Source organism: Lissotriton vulgaris, chromosome 1_1 (assembly GCF_964263255.1).
Source record: "Lissotriton vulgaris chromosome 1_1, aLisVul1.2, whole genome shotgun sequence".
Lineage (NCBI taxonomy): Eukaryota > Metazoa > Chordata > Amphibia > Caudata > Salamandridae > Lissotriton > Lissotriton vulgaris.
This window is the reverse complement of record NC_141685.1, coordinates 2,020,735,527-2,020,751,388: the sequence shown is the minus strand read 5'-3', so window position 1 is coordinate 2,020,751,388 and position 15,862 is coordinate 2,020,735,527.

Sequence of the window (15,862 nt, the reverse complement as noted above, 5' to 3'; positions counted from 1 at the left end):
CCAAGTCCCTCTCCCATTCCTGGGCCGTAGGCGGGGTTAGTGCTCGCCAACGCTGGGCGCTATTCCTCTTAGCTAGCATTAGCCCCAAACGTTATCCACTGCGCTATGCAAACATTTAAATCAGTTGGCTCCCAAATGTTCAGGAGACACCAATGGGCCTCCACATGGAGCTGCACAGACAGAACAGTGTTGATAATGTTGTGAATGTTGTGCCAGGAGGGTTGGATGTGAGTGCACTCCCAAACTATGTGAAAAAAGGTGCCCGGCTGGCCACAGCCCGCCTGCCGGTGCCTTCATCCACCCTTCCCGTTCGTACCAGTTGAGGCCCCGTTAGATAAATACGGTGAAGAAGTTTCCGCTGGACAAGGCGGAAACGAGCAGGTATTCCTACAACTCTGGGAGAGGAGACTGCCTCTTGCCATTCCTCGTCGTCCATTTCTATACCATCCCTGGTCCACATCTCTCGAAGAACCTTGAGGGGGTCCGAGATGTTGTTGACCAACTTTTTGTATATCAGGGAAATGGTGCTATCAGGGAGATGCCCATCTAGTACTCTATCTTCCAATGGGGATGAGTTTGGCAGTGTGGTCCCAGGCTTGAGGTGTGTGCGAAGTGCATGTCGAACCTGTGTGTACCGGAAATGCTCCGATTCAGCCATGTAATATTGTTTCTGCAGCGCCGCAAAGAGCTTAATATCAGTTTTGCCCCACAGATCCCCTATGCAGGTAATACCTATGAGATAAAAAACAACTAAACAACAAAATAACTGTGGGTCAAAAAGGAGTGTGTCTTTTATGAAGTGTGTCTGGGTGACTGAGTGTGTGTTGAGCAATTTGTTAGAACAGCACACAACAAAGTATCGCACTAGATGGGAAGATATCCATCAGTTTATCGTCCTTTGCCGCCCTGTCATCATTTGAAACCTTTCCCAAAGCGTGGAAGCCGAGTTGTTGCCACTTCAACAAGGAAAGGGTGGTACGCGGTAAAGGGGATGGTACTTGATACCTGAGGAGCAGTGCAAGAAAGAGTTTGTGAAAATCAAAAGAGGAAGGAGAAAAAAGTGCTTTATGTTAAAATTGGATAATGAACGCTAAGGAACTTTATTCTGGTGCCGTTCATTTCCAAGGTTAAAAAAATTCACTGCAAAACAACCAGTGAGTAACCCTAATAGTCACTGGCTTATCGTAGTGGTCGACATGTTTCTGCGGTTTATAGATCAATAAGTACCACCCGCTTCATCAGGACCTATAGTATATGCTACTGCTCAAAGTGCGATAAAAAGAGTATTTGATACAGATATCACCTGATCAAACCTGGTGATCCTCCTAAGTGTGTGGGGGAAGTCCAGGGAAGACGTCATCAAGACACAGACAACACAAATAAAAAGACACATACAAAGATAAAAGCGACATTTACATGATTAGTGTAAGTCATTTTGCATTATCGACTCATGATATGGCATTCCTGTTAGACCAATTACCAATCACTTATCAACTGTAATCCTCTCGCTCACCTTTAGGGTAAGAGGAACGTGCCACTCCTCGCCTGGCTACAGCTCAGGAAGATAGTGCACCGCTCTAAAATGTAGAGGAAATGAGATTTGTAAAGCCAAAAAACCACTGCGAGAGCCTGACATGCGGGCGCTACAAAGAGTATAATTCAGATATACCTGTCCTTGCTTTTACTGAGAAACAACAAACCAACCTATAGTTCTCTAGGGTTTGTTTTCTTGTGTTTTAATCTTGTGTCGTTAACATGTAGTCTATCTCCATTTCTCGTAGGAGCAGAGGGGTGAGAGACCACATATGTAACAACTATTGTTGTATTTCATATCCAGCGGCGTTCAACCCTTCGTTCGCGTTCTCAATAATTAGTACTGGGAGCGCGATCCACATCAGATATATGCCCGTTTCAGGAACTATTCCCTTATTATATTTAGCCTTGGTCTCGCAATACGAGAAATGTAACTAGGGAATAGTTTCTGAAACGGGCATAAATTCGATGTGAGATCGCGCCCCTAGTATTAATTATTGAGAATGCGAGCGAGACAGTCGTATTATTGTACTTGTTTATATCAATTATAGCGAGTCGCGTTTCAGGCGCTTGATGGATTACAGTTGATAAGTGATTGGTAATTGGTCTAACAGGAATGCCATATCATGAGTCGATAATGCAAAATGACTTACACTAATCATGTTAATGTCGTTTTTATCTTTGTATGTGTCTTTTTATTTGTGTGGTCTGTGTCTTGATGACGTCTTCCCTGGACTTCCCCCACACACTTAGGAGGATCACCAGGTTTGATCAGGTGATATCTGTATCAAATACTCTTTTTATCGCACGTTGAGCAGTAGCATATACTATAGGTCCTGATGAAGCGGGTGATACTTATTGATCTATAAACCGCAGAAACATGTCGACCACTACGATAAGACAGTGACTATTAGGGTTACTCACTGGTTGTTTTGCACTGAATTTTTTTAACCTTGGAAATGAACGGCACCAGAATAAAGTTCCTTAGCGTTCATTATCCAATTTTAACATAGAGCACTTTTTTCTCCTTCCTCTTTTGATTTTCACAAACTCTTTCTTGCACTGCTCCTCAGGTATCAAGTAACATCCCCTTTACCGTGTACCACCCTTTCCTTGTTGAAGTGGCAACAACTCGGCTTCCACGCTTTGGGAAAGGTTTCAAATGATGACAGGGTGGCAAAGGACGATAAACTGATGGATATATTCCCATCTAGTGCGATACTTTGTTGTGTGCTGTTCTAACAAATTGCTCAACACACACTCAGTCACCCAGACACACTTCATAAAAGACACACTCCTTTTTGACCCACAGTTATTTTGTTGTTTAGTTGTGCTTTTGTTCAGGGGGCTATAACTGTGTGGTCATTAAAGATTCCCTGGGACCCTCTACTTACCAGTTTGTTGTTTTTTAATACCTATGAGATCCCATTTGTGAAACCCCTTACTTCTCCACAGGTTACCCAGCTGCTCAGAATCCCAAAGTGGCATTGCGAGCATTAGCTTCCGTCTCCAACCTAAACGGGTGGTAGCTGCATGCCAGACGTGCACTGCATGTTTAGTGGGGCCCGTTGGTGGATAACGCCGGGGCCTAGAGTAGAGGGCTCTACTGAAGGTCCCCCCCAAGAGGAGCCACCTATCCAAATTGTATCCCGGCTTACCGGGCTGGGAGTAGGTGCAGTGGTTAATGAAGGACAGGTGATATGCCCAGTAATACAGTTTTATATCCGGGAGGCTAATGCCCCCATCGTACCAGTTCAGTGAAAGTTTGGCGAAAGCAATACGAGGTTTACCATTCCAGAGTAGGTACCACTGGAGGCGCTCCACCTCTCGGAAATAAGGCGCAGGTATCGGGTCCATAGAATTTTGGAGTACGTACAGAAATCGGGGCAAATAACAGGGAGAGGGGAAGTGTCTTTCACCTGGCGATATCTTTACGCAGCTGGAGGTTATGAGAATAGCAGAGAGAAGGGTCCAAAGATAGAAAGATACCCAAATATGTAAACCAGTTGGCACGAATGTGTAGCAGACACCCATGCGGTGGAATCGGAGGCTCGCCTGCCACTACGAACATAAGGGACTTGCTCCAGTTTATGGAGTACCCGGAGTACCTTCTAAAAGTTGTGAAAATGTCCAAAACTACACTCCGGGATCTCCTAGGGATGTCAAATACAAAAGGATGTCATCCACATAAAGGGAGATCCGATCCTCCCAATCTAAGGACCAACGCATGCCCCTAATCATCAAGCCAAGCTGCCAGTGGCTCCAATGCCAAAGCAAATAACAGTGGGGCAGAGGGCAGCCCTGACAAGTTCCACTGCCCAGCTGGAAAGTAGCAGACTTCTTGTTGTTGACCACCACCTGAGCCATAGGTAGGGAGTACAGCAGCTGCACCCACTGAATGTACTTCGGACCAAATCCCAGTTTCTCCAACACCGCCCACAGGTATGGCCACTCAATGATGTCAAAGGACATAGATGCGTCCAGGGAAACTATAACTGCTGGTTCCGTTATAGAAGACGCGCTGCTCAATACCCCATGAACTCTACGTAAATTGAACGCCGTATTACGATGCGGTATGAAACCAATCACTGTCAGGGGGAGAATAGCAAGAAGCTTAGCTAGGATTTTGGGCTCTGAGTTATCGGTCGGTGGGAGCCACATTCGGTTTTGGGCTTTCCTTCTTTGTGAATGGTAACTATAGTGGCAGTGCGCTGGCCCAATGGCAAGAAGCCCGCCTGCCTTGAGTCCTCAAATATGGTTCTCAAGTACGGGCCTGTTTGTCAGGCTTAAGCTTGTACAATTCGATTGGTAACCCGTTGGGGCCTGAGGCTTTGCCCGTCTTAAGTGAGCGGACTGCTGCCGCAACCTCCTCATTTGATATGTCGCTGTCCATGAGTTCACGTTCGACCCCCGACAGTTTAGGTAAGGTAATATCAGTAATCAGCTGATGGGAGTCCTCTACCGGGTATGGAGCAACCAAGGTGTAGACAGCTCGAAAGTGGGCTGCAAAGGATTCCGCAATAGCTTGCGGATCCGACAGGGAATCACCCTAAGGACTTCAACGTTCCGGAACTAGTCTACTTGACCACTCCCTCTTATCCAACCTGCCCAAGAGTTTTCTGACTTTATCGCCTATCTCATACACTCGTCCTTGAACTGCTCTGCCTATGGCCCATGCCTGGTCTGTCGCTAGCGTCCTGTATTCGTGTTGTTTGAGATTGAGAAGATGGAGTTTGTCGGGTGTGACGGACATTTCTAAATCTGCCTCCAGCCTCCCCACCTCTGCCTTCAATGCTACCAACTCTGCCCGCTGTTCCTTCTTCTTCCCCGAAATCAAAGCGAGGGCCTGACCCCGTATCACTGTCTTGAATTTATTATTTATTTATTGTTCTTCTAAAGCGCATCTGTCACCTTGCAGGCATCCTGGCGCTAAACCTTTCAGAAATACACACTCATGAGGCCACACTACAACTTGTAATTAAATCTTTGGAAAGAGCCATGTTTTTAGCTTTTTCCTGAAAGGCAGAATCTCTTTAGTTTGTCTGAGTTCCAGAGGCAGGGCATTCCAGAGCCTTGCTACCGCCACCTCAAAAGACCTGCCACCTGACCTCACCTTCCTGAATTTAGGAACTTTCACCAGCTTTGCCCCTGAAGAACCCAGGGTTCTCATGGGTGCATACCGGGAGAATCTCTTTTGAAAGAAGACCGACCCCCTCCCATTGAGGGCCTTAAACACTAGGCAAAGAGATTTAAATTGAACTCTTTGCCTTAGCGGCAGCCAGTGTAGTTCTGCTAAAGCCTGTGAGGAAGAAGACCTTCTAGGCCAACCCAGGGCCAATTTGGCTGCCATAGATTGTATTCTCTGTAACCTATCCAGTAGGAAGTTGGGAGCTTCCAGCAATAGGGTGTTACAGTAGTCTAATCTACTGAGAATGGTACTACGCACTATCACTGTGCGAGCCATAGAAGGCAGCAGGGGAAAAATCTTCCTCAGTGACCTAATGATGGCCAGGCAACAACCCACTATTTTTGTCACCTGCGCTTCTAGCGTTAGCTGACAGTCAAAGATGACGCCTAGGTTACGGACTGTCTTTACAGGTTCCAATGGGGTTGAGGTGTCTAAAGGCCAAAAGTTGCTAGGCAGCCCACGAGGGACTCTTTCCACGGGGCAGTACAGCACCTCCGTTTTGTCACCATTAAATTGCAACGAGTATTCCTTAAGCCACAGCGCTGTGTCCCGCAAACAACTATGAAACCCTTCCAATGAGGTAGATTGTTCCCCCTCTAGTGAAATAATCAACTGGGTGTCATCAGCATAATTTATAATGTTGATGTTATGTTTTCTGATGACTCCCAGTGCACCTGGGGAACTCAACCGAGCCCTCATTCTCGTTGAAGTAATTCTCAATGGCCTTAAGGAGCTCCCGCCGGACATTGGAATTGCGCAGATACCATGGATTGATGGGGGCCACACTTCCCACCTGTTGGAATCTGAGCGTCAACTAGAGCCAAACCAGCGAGTGATTTAAAATACCTCTGGCAAGGTGTTTTATCTCCCGGATAAGGGAAATTTGGGAAGCAGGTAAAAGAAAGTAGTCAATTCTGGATAGACTCCCATGGGCCCATGAGTGAAAAGTATACTGAGCGGTGTCAGGATGAAAAGCCCTCCACCCATCTGCCAACCCCATGGAGTCTAAAAATTCAGGCAGCCAGCTATGTGCACTACAAAGGGAAAGGATTTTCTCATCAGTATGCCAACACCCCTGGAGCCTGTGGTGAAACTTGCGTGCGCCAGTAAGACATAACCCCCTCTATGCAGCACTCTACATGAACTTCCGATCAAATGGGTTTCCTGCAGTAGCACGATGTCCGGTGCCTGGCGCTTAATGCACTGAAGAACAACACTACGCTTAATCTTATCCCTCAAACCATTGACATTTCAAATCATTAGTTTAACCCCACTGTCCCCAACCGATGCCATCGATAAGCATACTAAAAATCACGCAATGCAATGTTGCTCCCCCAATCAGTGTATCCATAAACACCGCTGATGCAATCAAAATTACAACCAAAAAAATAAACAAACCACCCCAACATTCCCCACCCCACTGCCCTGCCCTATGGGCTTAGAACTGCCCATGAAAAACTTTGCAGAGTGCCTGTCGCCCCAGAAACGTTGTAAGAAAGAAAAGAAAAGACCCTATAGGGAGGGGGGGGAGGCAGGGTCCGTCCCACCTGAGCCCAATAGGTCGACTTCATCCCCACCCAAAACAGATACCACAGGTCATTTCGAAATCACTTGCCAATTGACCGTAGAACTAAAAGGAGCCCCCACCTGATTCCATCATCCACCCCACACTGCAAACGGTACAATTCTGACCACTGGTAGGATGTCAAGTCAAGCCGGTTGGCTGTTGTCGGTGCCACACCCAGCCTGATTGGCTGGGCTCCTTGCACCCCTGCTTTCAATTCAATCCGCCGCTGCCTCAGGATGGTCGAAGAACCATGCACGCCCATCAGCCTTGATCCGAAGACGGGCAGGGAACAGCATAGAGTATTTCATGCCCTGGTCCCTGAGGACGCGTTTAACCGACATAAATGGCTGCCTTTGTCGCTCTACCCATTTGGTAAAATCTGGAAAGAAGGAGACATCGGAGTTCTCATATCGCAGAGGAGCGCCAGCTCTGTAGTTCTGAAGGATAACGTCTCTGTCATGGAAATTCAGGACCCGCGCCAACATGGGCCGCGGGGAGCGCCCGGCTTGAGACGGCCGCCCGGGATTCTGTGGGCGCATTCAACGACAAAGAACTTACTGAGGCCTTTAGGTTGCAGATGCTTAAGGATGCGGTCCTCCACAAATAAGTTGTGCGCTTGCCCCTCCGATTTCTCCGGAAACCCAAGGATGCGCAGGTTGTTCCGACAGAGGTGGCCTTTGTAATCGTCTAGTTTGAGGTCGGTAAATTTGTGGAAATCCTGGAGTTCCATAATCACTCCCTGAAGCTGCGAGACATCATCCACCAGGCTGGCCGTCGTGAGCTCTACTTGTTTAAACTTATCATTGAGTTTGCCCATGTCGGCTCTGATGAGGTTGACTTCAACAGCCACCGTATCTAAAGAAGTCTTGACCCCCGATTTGTCAGCCATGACATCCTTGAGTGAGATTTCCTCCTCTTTGTCACCCGGACCCCTGGAACTGGAGTCTCTGGGCGCCCTGGCTTGTTTGCGCATCCTTAGGGACAGTGTAACGGTCCAGTTTATTGGACTGCGTGGGTTTGGATCCACGGGTCCCTGTGGTTTTGGACCGGTCCATCTTGGCCTGCTCCGGGCTTTCTCATCTTAAATATCCTGGAGAGCGGCGGGGCGTCATTGGGTGAGGCGACGCCGCTCTGTCTGTGTATGGGCTAGGGTGACCGAAAGAAAGTCCGTGCAGAAGGTCCTTCGCACCTGGGGAAACTCAGTCTTCACTCATCACCACCCGGCCAGCACCTCCTCGCGTCTCGCTGTGCGCCTTGTCACCTCTTTGCCGTGGCACCACAGGATCTGGCCCCCTTCACCGCCACAGGCCCTACAATGGGGACCCTACAACGGGACACCGTTGCTGGAGTCAACCTGAGGCAATGAGTGCAGAGCTATATCCTGCCCTCCATTATGAGCCCAGCCAGCTCCGCGGGCCCAAGCAGACAAGGGATTGACTTAGTGGCCAAATCGTTATTCCACCAGCTCCATCAGAGCCACCAGGACATTGGGGGAGGCTCCCACAGAGTCACTGCTCATGTATGGGGAAGGGGCACCACAGAGAGCACCAGACCGCACCAACCTCCAGAATCTTCCCAGCCCCGCTGGCACGGGGGTCATCTGCAAGAATCGGGGGGGAGCAGACACCACCAGGGGCTTAGCAGTGCCCCATCTAGGATACAGGTTGGGTCTCCCACAGCCCGCGAGACTCTGGCTGCAGCTCCCTGCAGTAATTATCTGCTGTACCACTGTCGCTTTGAGCACAAACTACGGGCACCAGCACAAATTGCAGTGCCCCGGGGGGGGGGGGTCTAGCGTCTCACACTGTGGCTGATACAATGAGTACCCAGCTGTAGGGTCGAGCCGCCATCTTCCCTCTCGCGGTTGGCTCGCCCCACTCTATCAAAGCAGCCTGTACTTCTCCACTGCTCCAGAGCCCCCACACGGCTCTTCGGGCTCTGCACCCACCGTCACCATGCACCGGGGTCACGAACCCCCAGGCAGTGTGGCCGCGCAGGACCCCAGCGTCGGCGTCTCAGGCCACGGTGCCACCGCAGGGGAGACAAAGGGTCAGACAGAGTCCCAAGCTCGGCTAGTCAATTCACCCCATGTCCCGGCCCAGTCTTGGCCGCAGCTTCCAGGGATAATCCTTCCGCCACCAGGCAAACCCGAAACACCAGAACCACCGGAAAGGTCTCCGATAACGTTCCAGTCAAGGAATCTGTCATGGGATACTACGGATCAGTATCCAGGATAGGTGTGGCCTGGGACGGACGACGGAGCCCTCTCACAGCACTGCAATCTTCAGCTGGTGCTTGGCCACGCCTCCCTCCTCTAAATAATTTGACTTGGTGAAGTGCTCTTTCCGCAAGGGCATTAATGTAGACCTGTGTGAGGGCAATGATGGAGGCCTGTATAGGGAGGTTTTGATAAGAGTACAGCCAAGAGATTTAGCACTGTTTACAATTTGGGGCTTACAGTCTAGCAGGACTGTTGCATCTAACAATGCCGAAACTGGTATGGAAGACTTCAGGGGAGACGAGTGGTAAAGAGGAACTCAGATTTAAGAGGGTTAATCTTAAAGTAGCGTTGAGTCATCCATGATTATAGGGTCTTTAAGGTATTTCTGAGTTCTACAATCACAATGAGGATATGCCCCTCACACTACATCTTTCCCTAGCAGCGGTTCATAGTCCAGGATTTTGCTTTGATTTCTGGGACTTGTAGTTTATAAAAAAATAAACATGAATACATGTCCCAGAATCAAAAGAAAAAAGCTGGACTGAAGCAGCCATTCACTCATGGACCTAGGAAACTTGCCAGGGCCAGTGGCGGCTCGGAGCGTCGCCCTCCGCTTCACAGCAGTGCCAATGTTGCGGGCAGTCGGGTGAGTGGGTGAGCAGTGCTTCTCTGGTCTGGGAACAGGGTAGAAGTGGTTTGCCCACTCCTAAGAGCGCAGTGACTGTTTAGTCGGCCCTCTTGGGCTCCCAAAACAGTCATGCGCACTTCCCTGTTCTCCATGCAGGCTGCTATACAGCCTGCATGGAGAACATGCCCATCCCTGCAGCCCCTGTCTGAGCGCTGTGTCACAGTGCTCAGACCAATCACACCGCTGCATTGCAGTGTTGTGATTGGCTTTGGGAAGGGAGCCTGCCTGCTTCCTGTTCCTGTTGGAGGCAGAAGAGCAGTAGCAGCGAAGTAGTGGGACCCGGCTTTAAGGTAAGTTTAAGTTTTTTTTAATCCCCCGTGCGACACCCCCGCAACACCCTCCTACAAACCCCCTATGCGACCCCTGCGGCAGCCCCCCCACCCACGAGCTATGCCTGCCGCCCCGGGCCAGGGCTGTCCTAGATCTAATGAGCCACCCGGCCACTGTCGGGTATGACCTGTGCCTCAGGTGTACTCTCACGTTACTTTCTGGCCTGGCTCAGCCAGAGGCTAGAAATAAAAGGGCCGGGGACTGCACGGGCTCTTCCACCTGAACTGATATACCAGTGTGTTTGGTGTGTGTTATTTCATGATCCGTAACAGGCCCTGGCGACAAGGACGTTACCCATACAGAGCAGCCAGTTTCCGGCAGCAGTATTGGCTGCTTGGACCCTGCGGCTCCACCCTGCAGGTCTACTTTGGCTCAAAGTTGTGCTTATTGTGACCCGTGCATCTTTTCAGCGAGTTGAGCCTACTGAAGAGCGCTGATGTGGCCCTCCTACATAACTGAAGGAGGGGCTACCATCCAGAGTAAAGTAAAGTAAAGTATGAAGTCTTATATAGCGCGCGATTACCCTGGGGCATCTCGGCGCTTGCATAGGGAACCCGTCCTGGTATTCCCCTGTGAGATAGCCCTGGAAGGGTATCCACAAGGTGAAAGCCAGGCATCCCGCCGCGAGGGGCCGTTGTGGAGATTAAGCAAGCTATTGCCCAGAGTCGCAGAGTGTGAACCCGTGAGCTGAGAAGGCACCGGAGCGAGAATTAACGAGTCCGCGGAATTTTTGAGCCCAAGACCCGCCGAGGCGGGGAATTGAACCCTGGTCCCGGACCGAACTCAAGCTCCAGGTCTGCCGCCTCTAACCCCTGAGCCACACTTCTCCAGAGGCATCGAGGAAAGAGTGCCCACCATTCCCCCACCACAACCACACCCTATCCAGTGAAGACTGCATCTGCTACAGGCCCTGGTATACCCAGGGGCCATTTTTAAGGGCACAAGTGACTGGAAAGACTGAGCCCAAGGCATGGAGGTGCTTAATCTGCTCAGAACGTCACGGCCTGCTGGGGGAAATTAAGGTGTTTAAGACACAGCAAAGGCACTTACAGTGCCAAGGACAAGGGTCACTGACTGGTCAAAAACCATTTGGGTGTGCTACTCTGCATTCACTCTGTCAGTGGCATGGCGGATGACGCCAATGCTGCGCATACCCAAGGCCCTCCGTTGCAGCCTGCATCTCAACAACACACCCTGGTGGGTATTTTGCAGCCTTTCATTGAATTGATGGGGCAATCAAGCGCTCCCTCATACTTCAGTTTGCAGGGGAGGAGATCTATAAACTGTTCTAGCATCTCTCTAACACAGGAGCAGCGTATGACTATGAAGTGGCGTGAGGGCCCTCAACGCTCATTTTGACCCGCAGCTAAATCCAGATTTTGAAGGCTTTAAGATCCACCAGGCTTACCAGCGTGTAGGATTATCAATTGACACCTTCTATACCTGCCTCCGTGAGCTGGCCAGCACGTGCACGGGAGTCAATCAGCCAAAGGAGATCAAGGCGCAGATCATCCGAGGGTGCAGGAAAAAGATTCTTAGGGCCCTAATATTATGACAGCCCAACATCGGCTTGCATGACACCCTGATCATGGCACGGTCACATGACCTGTCGCCCGCGAGGGCCTTTGAGATGGACATGGCATGTCAGCACCATCTCGGTGCAATGCGGGAACTGTGGATGAGAGGACCACTTCCAAGAAAATTGTCTGGCCCAGGGGAGGACAAACTCAAGCTGTGGTAAGCCTAACTACTTTGACAAGGTGTGCAGGGGAGGACCAAGGGGCAGAGGAGCCCGTGGGTGGTGAACGCCCACGAAAGCCATTCGTCAGCTCTCACTGGATGACCCAGAACCCAGGGAGCGGCATAGCGCCACACATGGGTGGGTGGTCAGCAGGAGGAATTACCCTGAAGTGAAGAGGAGAAAGACTTCTTCATCTCATTCACAGAAATCTCAAAGGGCACAGGAGGCCACAATCCACATGCGTAGTCAAAATAAGCAGATCGGTTGTCAAGGACCTTATTGACAAAGGGGCCTCCCTGAACGTAATGGGGGGGCAAAAGTACTGACTCCTCCACCCGAGGCCGAACCTGACACCGTCAAGCACAAAGATCTACACTTAAGGTGGGGATACAACGCAGCTGCTCAAAGGGCTTATGAAGGTGGGTTTCCGACTAAACGACCAGGAGATCACTGCAGCTTTCCATGTTGCTGACAAGGAAGTAGACACCCTGCTGGGGTGTCACACGGCGGAAGGCTTAGGCTTAGTGTAATTCACTCGGGACATGCAAGAATTCCAAGTGGATGAGCTGCTGGACCAGTTGCATGGACTGTTCAAGGGGTTACGCTGTCTGCAAGTGCCATCAATTCACCTGCACATCGACAAGAATGTCAAACCAGTGGCCCTACGTTATCGCCACCTGTCTTTCTGCCTGCAGCCACTGGAGGAACAAGAGCTGTACAAACTGGAGAGCCTAGGGGTGATCAAAAAAGTATCTGGTCCAACACCTTGGATTTCACCAATGGTGATCACCGAAAAGCCAAAACAACCTGGCAAGGTGTGCCTATGCATCGACATGCGCCTCCCAAACAAGGCCAATAAGAGGGAGAGGCACATTATGCCCACAATGGATGATATTATAGCGGATCTCAATGGAGCCAGATGGTTCTCAAAATTGGATCTCAAAGCTGGATATCTCCAGCTGGATGAAGGGAGCAGGGACATCACCACTTTCTCCATTCACCTGCATAAGTCTACGTTTTGGAATATCGTCTGCTACTGAGGTATTCCAAAACGCAATCAGGGAAGTGCTATCAAGCTCACAAGGTGTAATGAATGTCTCTTTTTACTGGGCCCTGGCTTGTCTTCCTGGTCAGAACTACTGGAACCAGAAAGGTCGGAGTCCTTAATTTTGAACCATGGGTATGAAGAGGAAACATTGAGGGGAGGAGCGCTATAATCCTGGCCTCTGAGAGGGAGTCTGTCAGGTTTTCGAAGGACACAGTATGAGGGCCCTTAACTCTTTGGATTTGTCTTGGCAAGGAGCTGGGAAGACCTCTTTTTCAATCAGAATGGGGGTTGTTGGAATACAACCTTGCTGGGGGGTGTAGTCTCGAAGGTGTCACTTACTAGGGCCCAGAGCCCTAACTAGGGCCTTCTTCGCAGACTTCTGGATAATAGAGTCTAGTGCTTCGAGCAAGTCCTACTCAAGGGAGCGCTCAGGATCATCCTGGAGTTGGTCCAGTTTCCCTTCAAAAGGGTCATATAGGGCCATGATGTGAGTAAATAGTTACAACAGTACCTCAGAGATTAATGAAACAGCTTTAGGGAAGTAAGCTCAAGGGGAGTGCAAAGTCAAAACCAAAATCAGGCAGAAAATGCTAGTAGAGAGTGGAGGGAGCAGCCTGGAGCACTATAGGCAGAAGCCTACAAATATTCTTTCAACCCTGAGAATAATTAAGCTTCAGGGAATCAGCGAGGAGCGCAAGAGTCAGACAGGTACAGCTGAGAAGTTAACGTGCTGCCTATGTGCTCTTTTGAAACCGCGCTTGTCGAAGCCAACAAATTAACATGCAAGCATGCTTGCTGGATCCTGTGGCAACAAAAAGAGGACTACATGGCCAGGAAGGCCGGCACGTTCCGCTCCTACTGCTCAGCAGGACCTCCCGGCGAGCGCTGCCGAGTCGGGAGACTGGAGCGTTCCCTTAATTAGTAACAGAGGGAGGAGAATTAAATAAACAAAGCTTGTGGTATATCATGCAGGGGACGCATGTCATTAAGTTCCCTGCAGCCAGAAAGCTAATCAACAGATGAGCAGAGCGAAGCACCCAATTAACCCATAAGAATACTGCATAGTAGAAAAACAAACAAAATCAACATATACACATAAGGAGAAATGTCAAAATCACTTAACTGGCTGTGCAGCAGCAAAGAAAGAGGATGTAAGGGTTTATTTTAGGAGTGTAACTCCCTTATTCTGACTAATTATTTCCAACTTCAATAAAATATGTATTTTAACATTCTGAGTTCAGGCATACTAAACTCGTATTTCTACCATGTTCCCTGAGTCAGTTAGGATCATAGGATGTAATGATCAAACTGCCCATTCTGGCGTATGGAGAACAGGTAGCCTTGCAATAGTGAAATACGAAGTAGGCTGTAATTCACTATCAGGACATGCCACACACACCAGGGCATGTCCTACCTTTTACATACAATGCACCCTGCCCATGGGGGTACCTTGGGCCAACCTTAGGGGCAATTCATATGTAGAAAAGGGAAGGTTTCTGGACTTGCAAGTGTGTGCACTTGCCAAGTCGTCATGGCAGCCCCAGGCTGCGCACAGGCTCTGCAATGGCAGGCCAGAGTTAAACTTTACGGGCTGTTTGCGTGGGTGGCAAAATCCAGTGCTGCAGCCCGCCAACAAAATTTGATTATAGGCCCTGGCACTCGCAGTGCACTTTACTAGGGACTGATACATAAATTAAATAAGCCAATTATGGAAATACCAATCCATAACACAGTTTACACAGAGAGCATATGCGCTTTAGCACTGATCAGCAGTGGTAAAGTGCCCAGAGTCCTAAAACCAACACAAACAGGTCAGGGAAAAATAGGAGGAAAAAGCAAAAAGTTGAGGGATAACCCTGCAAAAAGGGCCATTTCCAACACCTGGTATGTATCTTGTATTGTGTTTATTTATCTGTAGAGGGAGCTCGCTCCCTCAGACTCGTTATTCTTCTATTGTCAGTGTTTCCATGTTCTGTTTTCTTATGTGGAGTGTTTATGCTTGATTTATCTGTGCATTTACATGCAGCAGCGTGATACACTTGCTCATCAGTCTTGCATGGTTTGTTGTGAATTGGAATAAGCCAGTTCTGACCCGTTCCGCCTTGTGTGTTGGTTAGCTCAGGTACCGCTGAGCCGCTGGTGCAGAAGGTGCACTGGTTGTAGGCTCCATATTCCTCACTACTGGATTTGATAAATAAACTTCGTTATAAAATATACTAGATTAATCCAAGGTTGTTTTCATTGCATTATTGGCAATGAGCTGTGTAAAGTGAGGATTTGAATTTTGGGAGTTCTGGAGCCCACAGCTGCTACTGTTTGCCATGTTGGACCTGGTGTCTGCAGCTGCTATGCGCCTACTAAGCATCGCAGTGAGTTGACATTTCATTTTGTTTTTGCTGCATGCTCTGTATTTCTACCGCGTCCTCACTCTTTCAAACACACTGGAGTATGGCAGCTGTTTTGATCTATTCCTCATGCGCATTGCTATGTGTGTCTCAAAGAAATACAAGGCCTGCATGTATTCACGTTTGGCACACACTGTGGCCATTTTTTCATTGGGTTTGCTTCTGCTTTGGTACTGCTATTTTGGTTTAGGCAGTGATTGTATACTACCACAGCATTGGTTCTGCTTATGGATAGCAAACTCGTTCAGGATTAATGTTGCACCCATACTCTGAGAATTCTGCAACAATGTAGTCAATGGGAGTTGAAACATTTTATTGTTTTAAAATATAAAGCTAATAGCTTGTTGCATCACAACTTTATCGGACATCCTTTCTGTTGGGCTTGCAAGTACCTTTAAAACTCAGCTTGCATTATGTCTACTATGTCTGCAACATATTTTGTGCAAATATCTCCTTCCCTTCAAAATCCAGGGAAAACAGCAATTACATGGAGCACACGGTTAAAATTATCTGATTGCTGCTGGGGCTAATGAATTTGAGCCGAAGAGCAACGCTGCGATTTTATTCAGTCACTTAGGCCATGAGGACCAACAGATTTTAAATAATTTACCTAAAGCTGTGGCACTTTCTGGAAAATCTGG